The sequence below is a fragment of the Cebidichthys violaceus genome, unplaced genomic scaffold (genome assembly GCF_023349555.1).
Source record: "Cebidichthys violaceus isolate CVI_PGR_0920_01 unplaced genomic scaffold, fCebVio1.0.p SCAF_24, whole genome shotgun sequence".
NCBI lineage: Eukaryota > Metazoa > Chordata > Actinopteri > Perciformes > Stichaeidae > Cebidichthys > Cebidichthys violaceus.
This window is the reverse complement of record NW_027176417.1, coordinates 4,295,675-4,313,577: the sequence shown is the minus strand read 5'-3', so window position 1 is coordinate 4,313,577 and position 17,903 is coordinate 4,295,675. Positions and strand designations below refer to the sequence as shown.

General features: G+C 43.4%; 1 long non-coding RNA gene across 1 annotated transcript; it reads left to right on the top strand.

Annotated features, from left to right (window-relative positions):
- The first annotated feature begins 14,831 nt into the window (after nt 1–14,831).
- LOC137879065 (uncharacterized) lies at nt 14,832–16,620 on the top strand. The gene is made up of 3 exons (XR_011103699.1): nt 14,832–14,915; nt 16,381–16,465; nt 16,560–16,620. It is a non-coding gene; the product is annotated as an uncharacterized lncRNA (long non-coding RNA).
- The last annotated feature ends 1,283 nt before the right edge of the window (nt 16,621–17,903 follow it).

Sequence of the window (17,903 nt, the reverse complement as noted above, 5' to 3'; positions counted from 1 at the left end):
TGAGTTACCTTTCTGCACCACTAGGTGGAGCCCACGTTGCACTGTTTTCCACCCGTGACTGACCGGGTGGGAGTAATGTAAACGCCACTGTAGAAACAGCTGTTGCCATGACACTCTAGAGTGAATATTAAATAATTTTGAAATGCGATTGAGGGTTAGAGATAATGAATGGGACACAGATAGGGTGAGAAGCTGTGGGCTGACATACAGACTTCCTTGTCCGAAATAAAGAGTTAGCTGGAATATTGTATTCTTTGTTTAGGAAAGCTTACTGTTTAGTTTTCAGTTGTTTTACTTTTAAATAACCAGGATTATGTTTATCGTATCAATTGGTTTTATAGTTCCAACTGTTGTACTGGTTCATCAGGGTTTAACTTTAGTGCCTTGCTTTCGCTGCTTTGTCTGTCGACGCACTTTGTAAACTGTTTTTAGAGTTGCTGTATAAATGCAGTAATTATTATTTGTCTCCAGGGTATCGTGCAGAGTGGTGCGTAGTAATATCACAGCCACGGCATCTCGATGTACTGTATGTTAATGTGGACCACCCACTCGCAGATATTATTAATTTACAATGTGTAAATTCGAGATTAAATTGGTTTGGCTGAGCCCACATATAGCTGCCCACATCGTGGAGTTTTTCTTGAGACAGACAGAAAAGTTTTGCTCTGTTTTGTTGCCTCTAATTACAGAAAGAATACTAATGAAATGGCAAATACAACCACGGTGTTAGTCCAAGCCGTCACAATAAATCATAGCTTGCTTTTAGAGAGAGAGAAATAAATGATTTCTGTGATGTCAAAATTACCACTGCAAATTGAGCCTTCCTTTCTGAAGCTTAACTGTTCTGTCGTAGAGCTAAAAGCTGTGAAGGCACGCCCGGGGTCTCACCTGAGTCTAGTCCCGCGCTCATTAGAGGCCACCAGGAAGTCCTCACTTAAGCTCACTGATCTTTAAGGAGCTCCAAGGCCCACCCAAGTAGCGTAGAAGTTAAAATGCTATTATTATGACATGGCTGCAAAGAAAAGGAAAAAGATTAAAAACAACCAATGCATTCCTGCTCCCCTGTGCCTCGGATGTGTTTTTGAGGTTGCCTTCACTACAGCGCCGAGATCAGAGAACTGCCAGCTACAAAGACGGGCCTCCCTGTCTGCCTGCCTCTCTGCATAGCACCGCCGTGGCCCTTTCATGGCACCGCAAAATCAGTGTTTTACCTCCAGTGCTCCGTCGTGCACATCCAAAATCAGCAATAGTTTATGCTCCCAGTACACGCCGTCACTGGAGGTTAGCGCCCGGAAAGAACGGGCTAATATGTCACCGTTTTAGTTGCTCATGATGCATTAATGTAATAATGAACAGGCTTTCATCGTCACGCCTAACCTAACCGACCTTTCACTTTAGCTGTGTCAGATCAGGGAACAGCTTCTGTTTGAAAATGGCGATATGTAACAATTTCGAAGGCCACTGACCAATGATGTCGTCCTTCCCTCTAGGGGTGTCGTGGAGGACAATGACAACATGTTTTGTCATTTAATTTGGAGGACTTTGTTCTGGTCCACCAGTGGCTCTCAATTAGCTTGTAAATATAACAGTCACATGGTTTCTCCTGGCTTTAGAAGTTGACAGTACTGTACAAGTGACCTGCATGCAGTGGATTAGAGGATACTGAGGGACCCTGAACAAAACATCTGGTTTAGAGGAGCCTTTGTCGACCCATTACTTTTACAGTTTGCAGTCATAGATTGTGGACTTTGATAGAGGCGGCGCCTGAACTGGAACACAGCAAGTGGGTTTGCGTGCCTTCTTAAAGGGTTGTGAAAAAAATTCAGAAAATAGATGAGGCAGGGTGAAGGTAATTTCATCCCAAAATAGCTCCCGCGATGCCCCGGACATCTCTGATGGATTGTGCTCCTGTGGAATAATTCTCTCTCGGTAGAATGTGAGCTTTACGTTGGTGGTTTTGAGTTTGACTTCAGTCATCTAATAAAGGGCTGATTTACTCCTTGGGGTGCCAGGTGAGTGTAATTAACTAGCCGTGAGGACGTAAAGAAACGGTGCTGTTGAGTCCCACTGTTACGGAAAGCGACTGAGAGTGAGTGAACACAGTGGCTGAGTGTTTGTACATGACTTGAATCGTCTCGCGTAGCTTAACTCCCCTCGTAGACATCTGTACTGACATTCAAACATCTGTCGCTGCAGCCCGGGCAATCTGAGCTGAAAGAGAGAGAGAGAGAGAGAGAGAGAGAGAGCGTTCTGATGCCGTGCCGCCAGAATTGCGATGATAAATCCAAAGAGCCTCGCTGGTGCCGAGGACACTGATAAGAACAGCAAGGACAAAACTTGCTGCCACGGTGCTGGAGATGACCTTTACGGTCCTATTTTTGTAAAGTTTAATTGTGTCTTACAATAGTGAGCTCCTTCCACATAGCATCCAGGGCTTTGCTTCAAATTAGCAGAGCTGTGGGCCGGTGACGTCTGTTATTACATTCCCCAAATGATCCCTTGGTTATACTGCATATACTATATGTGTTCCCATCTGTGACCGAATACCCCCGATACAGTTATCTCTTTGGAGGAAAATGACACTGATTTATTACAATTAGATTGAAATTGGCTTTTGGTTTGGAGAATATTCACAGCCCATGTTTAAAGCTGCAGGGCTACAGAATACACAAGGGCTGGTTGTGGGTTGGAACTTAATTAATTTGTGTTTATTGTGTTCTTGGTCTAAACGAGTCGATGCACCTTTTTTTTCACGTCAGCCATGTTGACATGTCGTAGCAGCAAAGCCACAGGTGTAGTTCAAGCAGTCATGGCTGCATTCCATTACGGTGGGGACGTTTCAGGGCCCCGGTGTTGCGCATGCTGGCTCATTGGCTCGGCCGTTCCAGATGTTAGAGACGCTCGTGGGTGAATGGTGTTATCTTCAGGCAAAGCCCGGCTACCCTGTTTCCAGTGTTTGTGCTAAGCTAACCAGCTGCTAGTTCCAGCTTCATGTGTCGTATTGAACACACACACACGAGAGAGGTATCAATATTTTCATCTACTCGCGGCAAGGAAGCGAATGACTGTTGTTCCCCGAAAAATTTAGAATGATTCTTTCTATCAAGTCGGTAAAGTATCAACAATATCTTGGCTTCCTACTTCACATTAGAATAATCGGTTTCAGATTCCTCCCTCTGGGATTGCAGTATGCCGTTCACGTTTGAAATTTCACATGCAAATGTAATCAGAGGCCTCTCTGTCGACCGCACTTCAAAGCTGCACGGCGGGACACTCAAACCACTCTTTTATTTTTTGAACCATTGCGTCAATTTCTCTTTGAGATTTGATTGAATCTTTAGTGTCAAACGTTATTTTAGCAAGGCTAAAACATTCTATTCCTACTCCAACAGCGGCTGTTTTCTGCGGGTGAGTCTGGTAATTTTTTGGTTTTTCTTTCAGTTACAGAAGAGCGAAGCAATTTTTCCGATGGTAAAAGGTCAAGAGAAATCAGTGAGCTCTATCAAACCCTGAAAAGCAGTCCAGTTTGAATGAAAATACGCAGGGATGTGTAGTTTTGACAACGACATCCGTCCGTGTTTTGAATTGCTTTTCTGCACAGTGGAGAGATGCAGACAAGATGGTGGCGATGGAGATTAAGGAATTACATGTAACAAGTCTGCACTTTAATCCACAGAGCAATCTTCCTCCCTCCTCTCCTGAATATGAATTAAGTAGAGGAATTCCGTTTTTTAGCCAAAATATATGCTCAAGGACTGAGGCACACCAACAAGCATTGGTTTTTAAACCTGATTTAACTTTTAATCATGTTGCACCAAAATGAAAAGATTTAATTTAAACCTCTCTTTAAACATTTAGTTTAGTTTTTACTCCAGACCAGGATTTATTTTGATTCTCTTGCACCAGCAGTTTAAACCCCAGTTTAACATCTGGTCCAGTATTTCACTTTAAACTTACGCATGAGGAGGTTTAACTTTTAAAATGGCTGTCTTCTGAGATGGATTGAGCAAAAGTAATCAAATTCCTCTAAAGAAATTGCAATATTCTCTCTCTATACATCAATATATTATCTCAACTCTATTTAATTTTGCTTTAAACTTGGATTTACTAAATGGAGAATCGTTTTTTAATTGAACTCTGCCTAATGTGCAACCCGGGCCTAAGCAGATGAAGCGTGTTTGACCACTGACAAAAGACAGAGCACCGTTCAGCGGGATGTGTTTCTGAGGGGATAAATGACCACGTAATAGCACTGTCAAAACTAATTATATCAAGCTGTTTTAGATGACTCTAAAGTGCTTGGCTCCCACATCTAGTCTCTCAACTGCAGATGAAACGCAGGTTGATTCTGCGTGCCCCCCAGGTCATTGGAAGCAGGTGCTCATGAATATAGAGGATGTTAAATATGCGTGAAGTTATTAATTACAAGTCTGGTGTATTTACAAGGTGCTCCTGTATTCTGGCTTTGCCAGTCGGGCTCGTCTGTCAACACGTCTCTTCTTCTCCTGCTCGTCTGCTTTCTTCCTCCCTCACTCACCCCTCACCCGAGGTGGCCTCGGGGGGGGGGGGGGGGGGCAAGTTTCATCCCGCCGACAGCCCCGCCAGGCGAAACGGTGACAGCAATCGCTCCAATGTTTTCTTCGTCACTTACAGTTATATTGCTGTTATTCCTATTTTTATTCGGTGTGTTTTGTTCGTACGTTATCCGGTGTTAGTCAGCAGCTTTTGTTTTGTCCCTGGAGACAAAATGATAAGTTGAAAATGCAAACGCGCCATGGCACATAAAAACATTACTGAATTAAAGGATTGGTAGTTTTCTGTTGACCTTTATCTGCAACCAGTAGCAAAGACATTTAGCAAAGTCTCTGCCCGTCCTCTGCCACCCAAAGTAAATACATTCACACGTGTTGAACTAAATATAGTCGATGCCAGTGTTCAGCTCCGCTGTAGTGCAGCATAAGGTGGGTGCAGAGGTCCCCTTAACCGTGTGGCTTCAGTCTTAAGCTCACATCAATCATACTTTAGCTGCAGCTGTAATATTAGCATGGCATCGCTGTAGTGGCGGTGCACGTTTGCAGATGGGAACAATTCACTTTTCTTTCAGATAGACTGAAGACAAACACAGTTTCCTATCAATATAACTTGTAGGAGGCACAGGTATCCACCATCATTAGAACGGAGATCACATACCTCTGTTCAAGAGTGTGTGGTTGAATGCTCTTATAAGTTAGTCGCGTTGGAGGCAATGTCAAGTACAGTAAGATATAGAAACCAAACATGTCGGAAAGCAGGATGTTAATGTTGTTATTTGTGCCTTTTTTCGGCTTGAGAGCAGACTTTGCTTTCGTGAGTCATTTGGCATCTGACTGTGTAAAGAGGAGGGAGGACGTGTGGTTTTGAGTGCTAGAAATCCCAGCAGCTGGTGGCTTTTATTCATCAACACACCGTCAAATTTGGCTGAGTAGGAAATATCCTGATTATGGCTTTGGCATTGGCGTTTCTGAAGACACGTTTTAAATCCTGCAATCAGGTTAATTGCTGTACTTGTTACTCATTCCGAGGGAGAATGACATCCACGTTTCTGTTAATGAGGTGGAGCCCGGCTAGAGGTGACTGTGTGCATAACTTTATCACTGATCTAATTAACATTGGCACATTAGAACTGCTCAGAATTGGCCTTAATGTCAGAAATCACTTGACTTTGTACTGCAGTGGTGAAGTTGGTCGGCGCTCTCATTGACTTCTATTCGTCAGAGGAAATTACTACATGTCACATTTAAAATTCAGCCACTGTGGTTGCTGCCTAATTGTCCCTTTTAAAGGCAAGTTTAGTGTTTTAAATGAGAAAAGCTTTGTCTCAAAGTTCTATTCATTCAAACAGTGGGCATGAATGAGGAACAATATTCGAGAACACATCAAAACTGCTGCTGACATCTCACACTGAAATGCAGCGTATTACCCAGAACATTGCTCTAATAGTCGGAGCTAGACAGGCGAGCGCCTCCACTCTGTGAGAGCGAGAGAAAGGCAACAGATATGGACAGCATAATGGCGTACGGTGGGGTCTCAAAATGACAGGCGAGCCGCTGACCAGGCCCCCGAGGGGACCCCGTCCCGGGGTCATGTGTCATTAGCACCATCTGATTTGGTGGCAGCCTCCGAAACAGCCGAGCGGCGGGGACAGCGGTGCTGTTTTTCATGGCTGAGTGGAAAGCGCTCGCGGCCAGCGCCTGTCCTCACTTTGCCTCTTTCCAGGGAATAAGCTCCATCCAGGCAGCGTCAGACAGGCAGAAGATTCCTCCCACTCACTCGGCTGCACAGCCAGATGCTTCTGACGATACGCTCACCTTACTTTGACAAAGTCGACGTTGTCATGAGTGTCAGAAAAGCAAAAATTTCAGTGTCAATTTAACTAATTTAAGCATATTTTAGCGCCGCTATATCAGCTGTGTGAATGGATAAAGTCTTTCTAGCCGATTCTTGAAAATGCTGACTCTGTATATGCACATTACAGACTCTAGACTCCTCAAACAACACAGATTGGGATGGAGTGTTTGCTGTCAGTCACAGCGACGGCCCTGTTTAAACTTAGATGAAGAGTCACACTGATAGGCGTGGAAGATCTGGAGTAGAGCTAAATTACTACCACAGAACAGAAATGCCCTCCAAGGGGTTCCTTTTGCATTTCAGAGGTGAGCTGGAATGGACACACAAAGAGTTCAGGTTAGCGTGCTGTGTTTGTGCATGACAGCTGTCATATCCCACTCATAACTACAATTACCTGTAAGTGGGTCTGTAAAATGAAAGCAATATATGATATAGCATTAAGAGCTAACTCACTCCTGCACGATTGGATCATATATTCAGTATACAAAGTATATGTGTGCAAGGAGTTTGTTTTGGAGTCTGTGCGGCAGAATATAAACTTGTATGTGAGACACGTGTATGATATTCTGATCAAGGTGGACCTGGAAGAACAGTCTGATTTTGATCTTAATTAAAACCTTTTTTATCCCAAGAAGTTATAGAAACAGTATATGGATGGCATTAATCCATTAGGAATATAATATTAACCACACCTGTCTTGCTATTACAGATATCTTTTATCTGCGTCCCCGCTTCTGACCCTTTTTTCAACTCACTTGGAGAATTCATGTGAAGCGTTACTTCAGATCGGCCACACAAACTGCCATTCATCACCAAAAAAAAAAGCATCAACATCCACTGCTTTTCCTCGCTCCCAACTGCGCCTTTTATGTTTTCAAACGGATTGTGTGTTGCAGCCCTCCCTACACGCCAGTCTTCCTTCCCAGACAGGAAGTCATTACAGGGGCTCTCACCCCATCACAGATGGCCATTTAGCACATCGCTGGCAACTACAAAATGAACCAGGAGTAGCAGCCGCTTGACTAGACCCGGCCGACTTTGCACAAATGTTTATCTCTCGCTCACCTGCTGGGATGGGAGGTGCACTTCAGCCTTGGCTCGATTGTTGCTTTATTTGTTTTGTCACAGGGAGCCGACGCTTAACATTCAGTTTGGAGTTGTCTTTTTGCAAGCTTTTGCAGTTGCAACGGATGTTTTTTTCCCCCCCAAGACCTTTTAGGTCTGTGTACTTTTTGATAGTTTGTTTCATTGTTTAATCGAAAAAACAAAACTACAGAAACACCATCGTTTTTTGACTCGTTTTGTTTGAATAAAGTCAGCTGTGAATCTCTAACTCAGACCCTTTTTATTCTCTTCCTACCTTGCTGAACAAACACCATTTAGCATGCTTTCGAAAGAAACCCATGTTGCTTGGATAAGGACTTCTCTGTTTTGTATTTTTTTCTTTTTTTCTGGTGCACGACAGGCATTTTCCCTCAAATCTCCTTTTGCTGCCCTATCAAAATTTGTAATAGCCATATTTGCTCTGTTGAGCCGCCTTAGTCTTCGGTGCGTTTGGAGTTCCATTGGTGATAAAACAGATAAAGCCGACTTGACAAGTTAAAAATGAAAAAGCAATTGTGGCTGACACCTGGGAGACAGCCGTCCACTCTGCCTCTTCCTTCCGCTCCCTTGCTGTGTTCTGTTTGCTCTTGTTCTCTGGAAATGCCTTGCTTGTTATTTACTATCTACACCGAGTGAAATATTAACGAAGGTACCTCTTGAGGATGTTTGCAATTGCTGAGACATACGAATGTAGCCGGGCTATTATCGGGGAGAGCCTAAGCAATGAGGAGTGTATACACAGGGCCTCTTCATTAGCCCCCTCCTGTTATTCCAGCATTTGGGATTCAGTACAGTATATTCACAGGATGTTGACACATGTATCGCGAGTGTTAAGGTGTGAAAATGTGTCGGAACTGTCTAATGTCTGTTTCCGTGTGTCTGTTAAACTTTGTGTGCCTGAGGGAATGGCAGTACGTATGGACCAAGCACCTCACGTGCGAAAAAAAAACAAAAACCTCACAGGAGAGGGGTGAGAGGGGGTTGATGGAGCGGCGCTGGCAAGGCTGGGCGCCTAAATCACGGCTTGGAATGGACCCTCGGCGTGGCGATTGGCTGCCACAGCCACAGATGGAGGACGGCGCCCACAGGAAAAGGATAAACTGTCTGATAAGCGCACCGTGAGGTACGGGGCTTCTGCTGGCAGACAGGCTCCTGAGAGTGTGTGTGTGTGTGTGTGTGTGTGTGTGTGTGTGTGTGTGTGTGTGTGTGTGTGTGTGTGTGTGTGTGGGGTGGGGGGGAGAAGATGGGAGTAGAAAAGGAGAATGAGTCAAGGGGGAACAGGCAACAGATGAATCTCCATCTGTGTTCAGAGGCAAGCAGGGCTAGCAGAGAGAAGACAAGCCAAACAAACACTGAGGTTCGGCTTTGCTCTCACACCTCCTGTGGGCTCACCTTCTCCGTACGGACACTCCAGTGCTTTTTGATATTTCCCCTCTCCACAGAGGAAGGGACAACATGCTCTGCTGTAATAATGAGCCGGGATGAGTGGCATCAATCAGCTCCTTCAGAAGCTGAGAGCAATGCAGCAGCTGTAGTAGCACAGTAGCGACAGCATGGGGCGTATTTAATCCAGTACGAATAGATGAAGGTGCAAGTTGCAATGAAAAAAATCCTATAAGATGAATGAATATAACTTGTGTCATGTTAGTGAAGAGTGGCGGTTTGAAAATGAGAGACAGGTGATTCAAACGTTTCTTTATGTTTTCCTCACATTGGTTAAAAATCCCCTGACATCAGTGCAGGCTACAGTACGTGTGCAGTTGAAGTTGAAAGACAGGTAGAGCGGTAACGTCATTAACGAACCGGCGTAGTGTCTCGTCTGTAACAGAGGGATCTGTGAATGGATCCAAATACAAATACCTCCCAGACTGTCCGAGTCTTATCTGTTATTCCCGCAGCCTGTTTTGGGTTAAAGTGGCTTTTCCGCCTAAGTCCGAGCTGTGTGGAGTTGGCTCTTGAAAGATGGTGCTGGTGTAGGTGTCTGTAATATAACGTGAATTACAGAGCCATCTATTGTTGCTGCATGGGATGAAGTGACCTCCCCGACGATGAGCAAGGAGACAAAATGAACAAATAAATAGCAGAAGCTGTTACCTACACTCAATATTCGACTCAATATTTGTTGTCATAACCTTTTTGTGCTCAGTGTTTACCACACATTTATTGGGGATGCTTCATATAGAACTAAACAGTGGTAATAAAGAAAAGGCATTTTTTAATAATATACTGTGTATTGGAACGATTATTTTACGGCTTGCAATGCACAAAATAGCACAGAGAAGAAGTGTGGACTTGAAGAGAGACATAACTGAAATGTGTTTTTTAATCTTGCTTTATTTTCTTGTTCCTTGGAATAGTCTTTATGTGTTATCACTACTTTCAATGGGACTAGCTGAGCACGACGGACGTGCTTCATCAAATCTCATCTTCATTCCCCCGAAACGCACTAAAAGAGGAGAGAGTCTGTTGAGACAAAAGTGTGCCCTCAATTAATCTTGTCATCATGCCTGACAGACTGCTGGCTATCACATTTAACAACCTCCACCTTTTATCCAGACAACATTGCATGCTGGGAACATTTCCTGTGGGCGTGTAATTATGTTGACCCTGCATTTTTTTCCTTCTATTTGGGCATTCACTGAGTTACTTGTTTACGACTTAAGAGAGTAACTGCTTAATATTCAGGGCAAGTAGCATCCTCCATAGTGGTGACGCAGGACTTTTGCAAATATTCACATTGCAATATGGTAGGAAAAAATATCATCAAACGGGGATGTTAGAGGAGCATCACAGGCAGGAACTAACATTCACAGCCAAGATCTGAGACCTTATTTGATTAAGATGAAGGCTTAACCCAGACAGAAACTCAGTTATTTAACAAAGGGATCCTAATACCAACACAGCAGCAAGTTAAAGAGGTGGGAAGAGGCCAGACATGAGTTTTCTCAAGATGGTGTCCGAGGGGAAACGAGCAGTCAAGTTCCAAGAGTCATTTACATTCATGTGAACAAAATAGCTACGGTATCTAGTTTGGCTTATTTCACTATGATTGTGAGGAATCTCAAGTACAGGGAGCATTAGCAACTAATAAAACAGGTTTTTGGCAGAGATTGAATGCCATTGCTGCGTTCACGTCATATTGTATAGAACGCAACCGCAAGCAGCTGAGTAATAAAAATACATTCTCGTCAATCTTTCACTTGCAATTCATATAGTATCTCCCAAAATATCCAAATAAGGTTTAAATGTCCAATTGGCTGGTGTGACTGCTGGGCTAGCAGTGGGGTAACTATATTGAAATAATGCCCCCCCCCCCCCCCCCCGACGTCAAAATAATGGGAGAGTTTTCCGTTCTTCATATTATGCTGACATGGTGAGAATGCAGCGTGTACCACAGCTGTCGCCAGTCAGGGCGGTAATGGTGAAGTCAGCCGAGTACGACAGTGAGAGGAGGAGAGAGGAAGTGAAGGGAGCAGCTCTTGCTTCTGCTAACTTCGGTGCTACACGGTTAGAGTAGTGACGCTACTTCTAAATCCAGACTTCCATTAGACTCTAATACAATCGACGCATTTCAAAGCTCATAAAGTCCTGTAAAATCCAGACGGAAAACAAACAAACTCTAATATGAAAACAAAGGGACAGGGATCAATATAGTGCAACGCGTTGTAATTGGGGGATTTATAAATCGTTGCACATCACAGCTCTGATTAGATATAACCACCACTAATCAACAGGCAGGGGACCAGACTCTTTACTAAGGACTGTACACTTCTATAGGAACCTGAAATCATGCAGGAGTTCACCTGGCAGCTAAATATAGATGACCAATAATAGGGCCCTGCAGCTGGCTCTACAGCAGCTCCGTCTGAAAGCGTTGCTGACTGCTGAGTTTAACCAACCAGTTGTGAAGATGCATTCTGGGAAACACGTGGAACCACTGCCTAGTCCACGGCTCAAACAGTGGTGACAGGAACAAATAGCCGTGAAAAGACACTCCCAATCAGACCTACTTCCTGTGCTAGATGTCGTCCTCACAGGGGGTTCTTTGTAAGCAAAACGACATTGTCAGTACTTCACAAGACTTTTTGCTGAGTCACATGCTGACTCTAAAAAAAATACTAATTTATTTTGCAACCGAAACAGTTTTATCATTAGTCTAGCCAAAAGGAATTTAGTTTTAAGTGGTCCAAAGGCATGTTTCACTAAAACTGAATTAGCCCTCAATGCCCATGGGCTCAAACGACACGTTTAAGCACGACTCTGCACGGTTGAATCCCTATTGTTCTGTCTCAATAGCAGCTAAATGAAGCTTAGCCCTGAGTTCAATCAGGGAGATTGCCTCATTCACAAATCTGTGCCCTCTACTCTGTCATTCAGCACTCATTCCTAATCAGTTCCAGCTACTTCGAGCTAAATTTTCTTCCCACGAACCACAGCCAGAGATTAGGGCCTGAGACAGAGCTGGATTCCGAGGTGTGGGATCATGCATTAATGTATCAGTGGGGGACTGAATCAGTTATGTTACCTCTTTTCAGCTGGATAATTGTGTTGCTGTCCACTGGTGAAGACAACTTGAGGGTGAAAAATATCCTCCAGGACCATTTAGTGACCTAGCTAACCTAGCAAAGTACCTCAGCATGATGAAAAGTTACCACCTGCAAACAAAGTTTTTTTTTTGTGATACACTAATGATGCATCCATGCTTTGATGCTGGAGAACATGTTTAAAACAAAGGAATAGCCAGCAGTCATTCCCAAATTTCAATCCACACCTGATTCTATGAGCATGAATTCAATTCCTTCGGGTTGCATTTTTTACAAAACACCAGCGAGGCATCCATTCCTAGCTTTATGCTCATGGGATGAAGGGTTTCCTCCTCCTTTTTTATGCCAGCTGTAGGTATTGATAGCAGACAGTTAGAGGCCGCTCACAGTGCAACAGTCTGGACACTTATTCCAGCATCCCTTGGCTATATTGTACGTTAAAAGATAGGATGTGCAATATTCTCGGACCAAGAAATGAATCCACAGAGGTTTCTTTGTGGCTTGTCCAGATAATCCTTTTGGTCAAATAAAAAGAAACTCTTCGCTCGAGGCGTCGGGGGGGGGGGGGGGGGGGGGGGGTTCTCGGAAGAGGCAGTTTTCATTTCACTTGCGCTCTACACAATTGGTGTACAATGCTCTGATCAGTTTTAGAGATATGGAGTGAATGACTGAGTAGCTCGAGTAGGAAGCACTTCAGGTAAATCGGCAGAAAATCTATTCAAGGATAAACTTGAGTTTATGGATTCATTGGATTGATATGCTCAGCAATGTCGAGACGAAGGAGGGGGGGAAGGGAAGGACAGGATGTTATTTCAAGTGTCCCCTCTGCAATTTACTGTCCAGGGATGAGTAAATATCTCTTTTTCATTATTTAAGTTCCCTCGGGCTGTCAGCATCCAAACCACTAAGATTTAAACAAAGAAAACTATTGTCTGATGCGGTTTGAATGCTGAATAAAACTGAGGCCATTTCCTTATCAGAGATTTGTTCATGCTGTGGATAGTCTCTCTGTGTGTGTGTGTGTGTGTGTGTGTGTGTGTGTTTATGCTTATGGGCATGCATACAGGCGCGCTTGTGTGTGACAAGGCACCGAGTTGCTCTCATTCCGTGAAGCCCCCCAGGCGCTGGGGAGCATCTGCAGCCCTCTCTTTTCCATATGCCCCGTGCTTCTCAGTCTCACTCAATCATTAATTCAGGGTGATTATGAATTAACAAGCCGCCATCACTCTTCTCCCTGTCAGATCAGCCTGATTTTTCATCCCTTTTTATGATTTCGGCATTAGAAGAGGGCTTATAATTGCGTGGGCAAAGCGGTCTCAGGTGGACGGTTTGGCTTGATGATGCTGCGGATACAGTTGCTATAGTGATCCAGGTTTTTTTTTTTTCAATTAGAAAAACGTGCTACTTTGATTCTCCCATTGGAAATTCTCAGCCTGGGTATAGAAGTCGAGGCGGAGTTCAATGCTGTCTTTCATGTATTGATGATAACAATGTCACCCTAAATTTAGGATGTTTAGGGCACCAAATGTCATGCAGAGAATGTAGTTTTAGTGTAACCGAGTAGGCCGGAGGAGCCCAGTATTGCTGCTCTGAATTGGTAGAGCTGTGGGTGGAAAACAAATGAATGGAAATGTAGCCACAAGTTTATTTCCCTGACGTATAGTGTGTTGTATACACTTCCAAAGTTTGTGAGGCTATGATGGAAATCCTCCCCAGGTGGCAAAGAGAACAGACCTCCCTCGAGCGGCGGTGGGGTTCTCTCTGTTGCTCAGAGACACACAAGAACCGGACAGATGCTCACCAACACGGGGGCCTGAGCACAGCATCCTCCAGTTGAAGGGCGGTCTCTTTAATCACCATGACACCCTGCTGCTCTGTTGTTTTGGCAAAACAACGGCGAAGCAAACAGACAGAACAAACTTGATTAGATATGTTCTGTTGGGAATGAGATTTACAAGCTTCAAGCTGCTTTTTTGGGGGGATGTCTGACTCCGACTATAGGTCACAGGACACTGCGTGACATTGAAGTGCTCCTGAACAATAGGGATTTTAAGTTTTTTGAATAATCACAGGATCTAATGAATTTACCAACCAAAAAAAAGTGTATTCATATTTTTAGATTCAACACACATTTGTTGTTTTTCCATTGTCACAGTATTGTTACTTATTTTCACTTCTTTATTTACTGCTTGTGCAAAAGTTAAAAGCAATGCAAATATGTAATAGTGTATAGAGCAATTAGCAACAGTTGCACCATACAATCTTGGTGTTGACCCCTTTTTTTGTTGCGTTGTCGCCATCTGCTGGACATGACCAGTAGAGCTAGCCACGGCTACTATTGTGCTCATGGCTTTGTATGTCCTACGAGGCTACCGTACTGCGGTTGGAGCTAAACCATTGTCACCGTCTTCATAAACCAAATATGAGACCTAATTTAATAATTTATTATCGTATAACTTCATATGCAGTATGTATATGATGGTATTTCAATTATTAAAACGTAAGGTTTAATTAATTAGCTAATTTCAACTGACCTGTAGTATAAACTTTAATTTACTTCTCGACTCTGAATCAAGTTGTATAGCTGGTGGGGCTCGCGCTACCTACGCTCCCGCTTTTGGCCAGCTGCAACTGTCGTCACACTAATTAGCGTTGACAGAATAACAGTTGCAATATAACAGGAGAAACACGAACGTTTGGCGGTTTCTTTCACCAGAAAACTGTCAAACAGCTTTTTCCAAGACTCGGAAGGACAATATATATATACAATATTTGTCTGCGACGCAAATTTCAACACAACTGGATAGAAAACAAACCGGAATGGTAACAGTGAGCTATGACGGGACGGTTCTGATAGGAGTTCATGAAGCTCCGCAACAGGTGAGTTTTTCCATAAGTAAATGGCAGCTATAATATTTGTATATGTTATATTGTAGCCTACTGTTGCAGCTGGCTAACTGTTGGTGCGCACTTAATGTTTCACAGCTAAACTCAGCTTATTTGTCACTAACCGGCTCCTCGCTCCCAGAAGTAGCAGCCTATGCTAGGCTACATACAGGAGTTTGTTTTACCAGGTGTGTTAATTATGCGCCGGAATAGACGCACGTTCCGTTTGCGTTCTTCTTAGGACCATGACGTCATCGTGACGTCATTCGAATTTCGAATTGGTGCCAATTGAAGTTAATGGCAAGTTCCACTGAAGCCAAACATATGTGTTTATATGTTGTATTCTCTCTCAATCTAGCTGTTGACTGCAATCTTTGTCCTTCTTTATTTTAAACGTGCAGCCCCGTATAAGAACAGTTATTATTGGACAAGTATTTGTTGTTCTAGCATTGTATTATCCGAGATGAGAACAGAATACATATTTAAAGTGTTGCTATCTTACCTCTGGGGGGATTTTATAATCTCAACAGAATGTTCTTGACCTTTCAAGTAGTGCATGTCGGGTCTGAGGCGCCGTGCTTGATCAGTTCCTTTCCCAATGAAAATGCCTCTTGGTTAGGGAGATAGATATTTGAAATTGTCTGAAAGCAAGAATTATTCATTTTTTTAATGACTTTGCTGTGTTTACAGACCTTTAGAACTTAGTAATAAGACTTATTTTTGGAGAAAACATCTTTTAAACTAGATTTGTGGATATGGGGGAATTAAAACTCATGTGAGGAATAGATTTATTGTTTTCAACAAATTTGTAGCAATAGACATGCTGCCCTCTACACCGCATCTGGCCACATTTGCAGGATTTTCTTCAGCACATGTGCAGCCCCTGCAATCCACTACATAGAGCCTGCACTGTTAAAGGTTTTTTTGGGGGGTGGGGGGTCTTCCCTTATCTGAGGCGAGGGTGTAAGGACAGAGGGTGCCATATCATGTACAGATTTTAAAGCCCCTTGATGCAAATTTGTAATATGGGGCTATGTAAATATAGAAATATTCAACTTGCCCGTCTGCTGTCAATCTGTAACCTGAGCCATGCACCATTCACATTTCAAAAACGATTTATGTTTGGAAGAACTCTAAAAGAGTCAAATAAATGGTGTTTGAGTGTGGCCGTTTGGTGCTTTTGTGGACAAACAGTAGATTGCCCCGCACATTACAAGCTGCACACACACACACACACACACACACACACACACACACACACAGCAAAGAGGAAAGGGGAGGACAAAATAAGGAAAATCTGTGCAACCAACATCTGCTGTTGGTCTGATGGGACAGAGCCAACCCGCCCTGTGCAGACCTCTATTACCAGGTTTGGATGATGCCAGAAGGCTCTGTGAGATGAAGTCATGTACATGCGTATGCTGATGGTTTTACTTCTTGGTTAATTTTTTTCCCACAGAGCTCAAGGACACCTCAGCTGTCCAGTGTGCGGCATGTGATATTTTCAACGTTGGACTCAAGTTGAGGGACTTTCTGTGTGGAAGGTAAATAACTTTGGAGTTTTTGACTTTGCTGTTGAAATCATGGAAGAAAAAGACATTGTCATCAGGCAGATTATACGTTTCTTAACCATCACAGGGAAGCAAGGAAGCAGAACTCCTTCGCTCTGCTGTTTCAGCACCTGACCAGAGAAGGCTTCGATGCAATGGTAAGTCACAAACTAGCTTGATGCTCCCATGGGGCTATATCAAAGTTGGACTGATCTGTAGAGAGAACTGTAATTAAATGGATACAGTGGAGTAGGAGTGATCCATCTCCCAAAGGGCTCAGAATATAAACCCAAATGAAAGGCTTATTCAATTATTTGTGTCGCTGTAGCAGCTCAAGAGTACTCAAGTGCATTTTGAGGTGGTCTTTTTTAAACAATGGGCCAACCTTAAAGGATGAGCTACAGGAGTCTGACTCACTGGACAAACTACAGCGGTCTAGTGTGCTCTAATGAGCTGCAGGGGTTTGACTTGCTGAGCTAGCAGTAGTTGTCTGACTCAAATGACAAACCACAGGGATCTGGCAGCGATGGCCTCTGAACGCATCGTCTTCTTCCACCAATTCTTCCCACTCGTCGGGGTAACAATCTCCTTTCACAGCATCAGCCTCAAACATCCCTTAGCCACACTCTTCCTCTGGCCCAGTGTCCTGTCATATTGGTATTATGAAAACACTGCTGCTCTGCGCTCCCAAAAACATAGTTATATGGAAAAAGCATGATGAAGGCGATGTTTTTCAGCCCCCTGCTTCTCTCTCTGACAGACACACAAGGCACAGTGCCCTGACTCCGATTTCTCTCCTATATATTGAAGTTTACTTTAATAAGCCAGTGCCAATGAAGTGTGGGGCACACATCCAATCTCAATCACAATAGAAAAGTTCTGAGAAGCATGAATAAGGACAGAGCTGGAGGGAGAGACAGCAACACCAAGGCTACTCAAGGTTATTTAAAATCTTCCACACCATCCAATTTAAAATGTGCCCACACATTCTTTTTTTTTCCTCTGCACAATCACGTTCTGCATGAAAGTAAACCAGGAAAGTGTGTGCCCAAGAGTGTGTGACCTGGCCTTAAAGGAGCGGTGTGCCAGAATTTTAGTTTAAAAACTTACAGTGTTGACGTTAAGTCAAAGACGTCTACGTATTTTGTCAAACATTGTAAAGTAGAGATAAGTAGCCAACTAGTTTAAAATACCATGACACTGTACGTTGGTTGACTATTGATGGAGTCACGGACTGATGGAGTTTACTCAAATATGAAGGCATAAATGTTATGGAATTGAGCATTTTTGTCACTTAACCATGAGTTGATGCATACATTCCTTATTTGTGTCCGGGCACCATACGAGGCTTTGGTGTCACTTTGTTGTTATTAGACAGCCTTTGAATAGAAGACACTACCTTAATCACATTATGAATGACCAAGTACATATG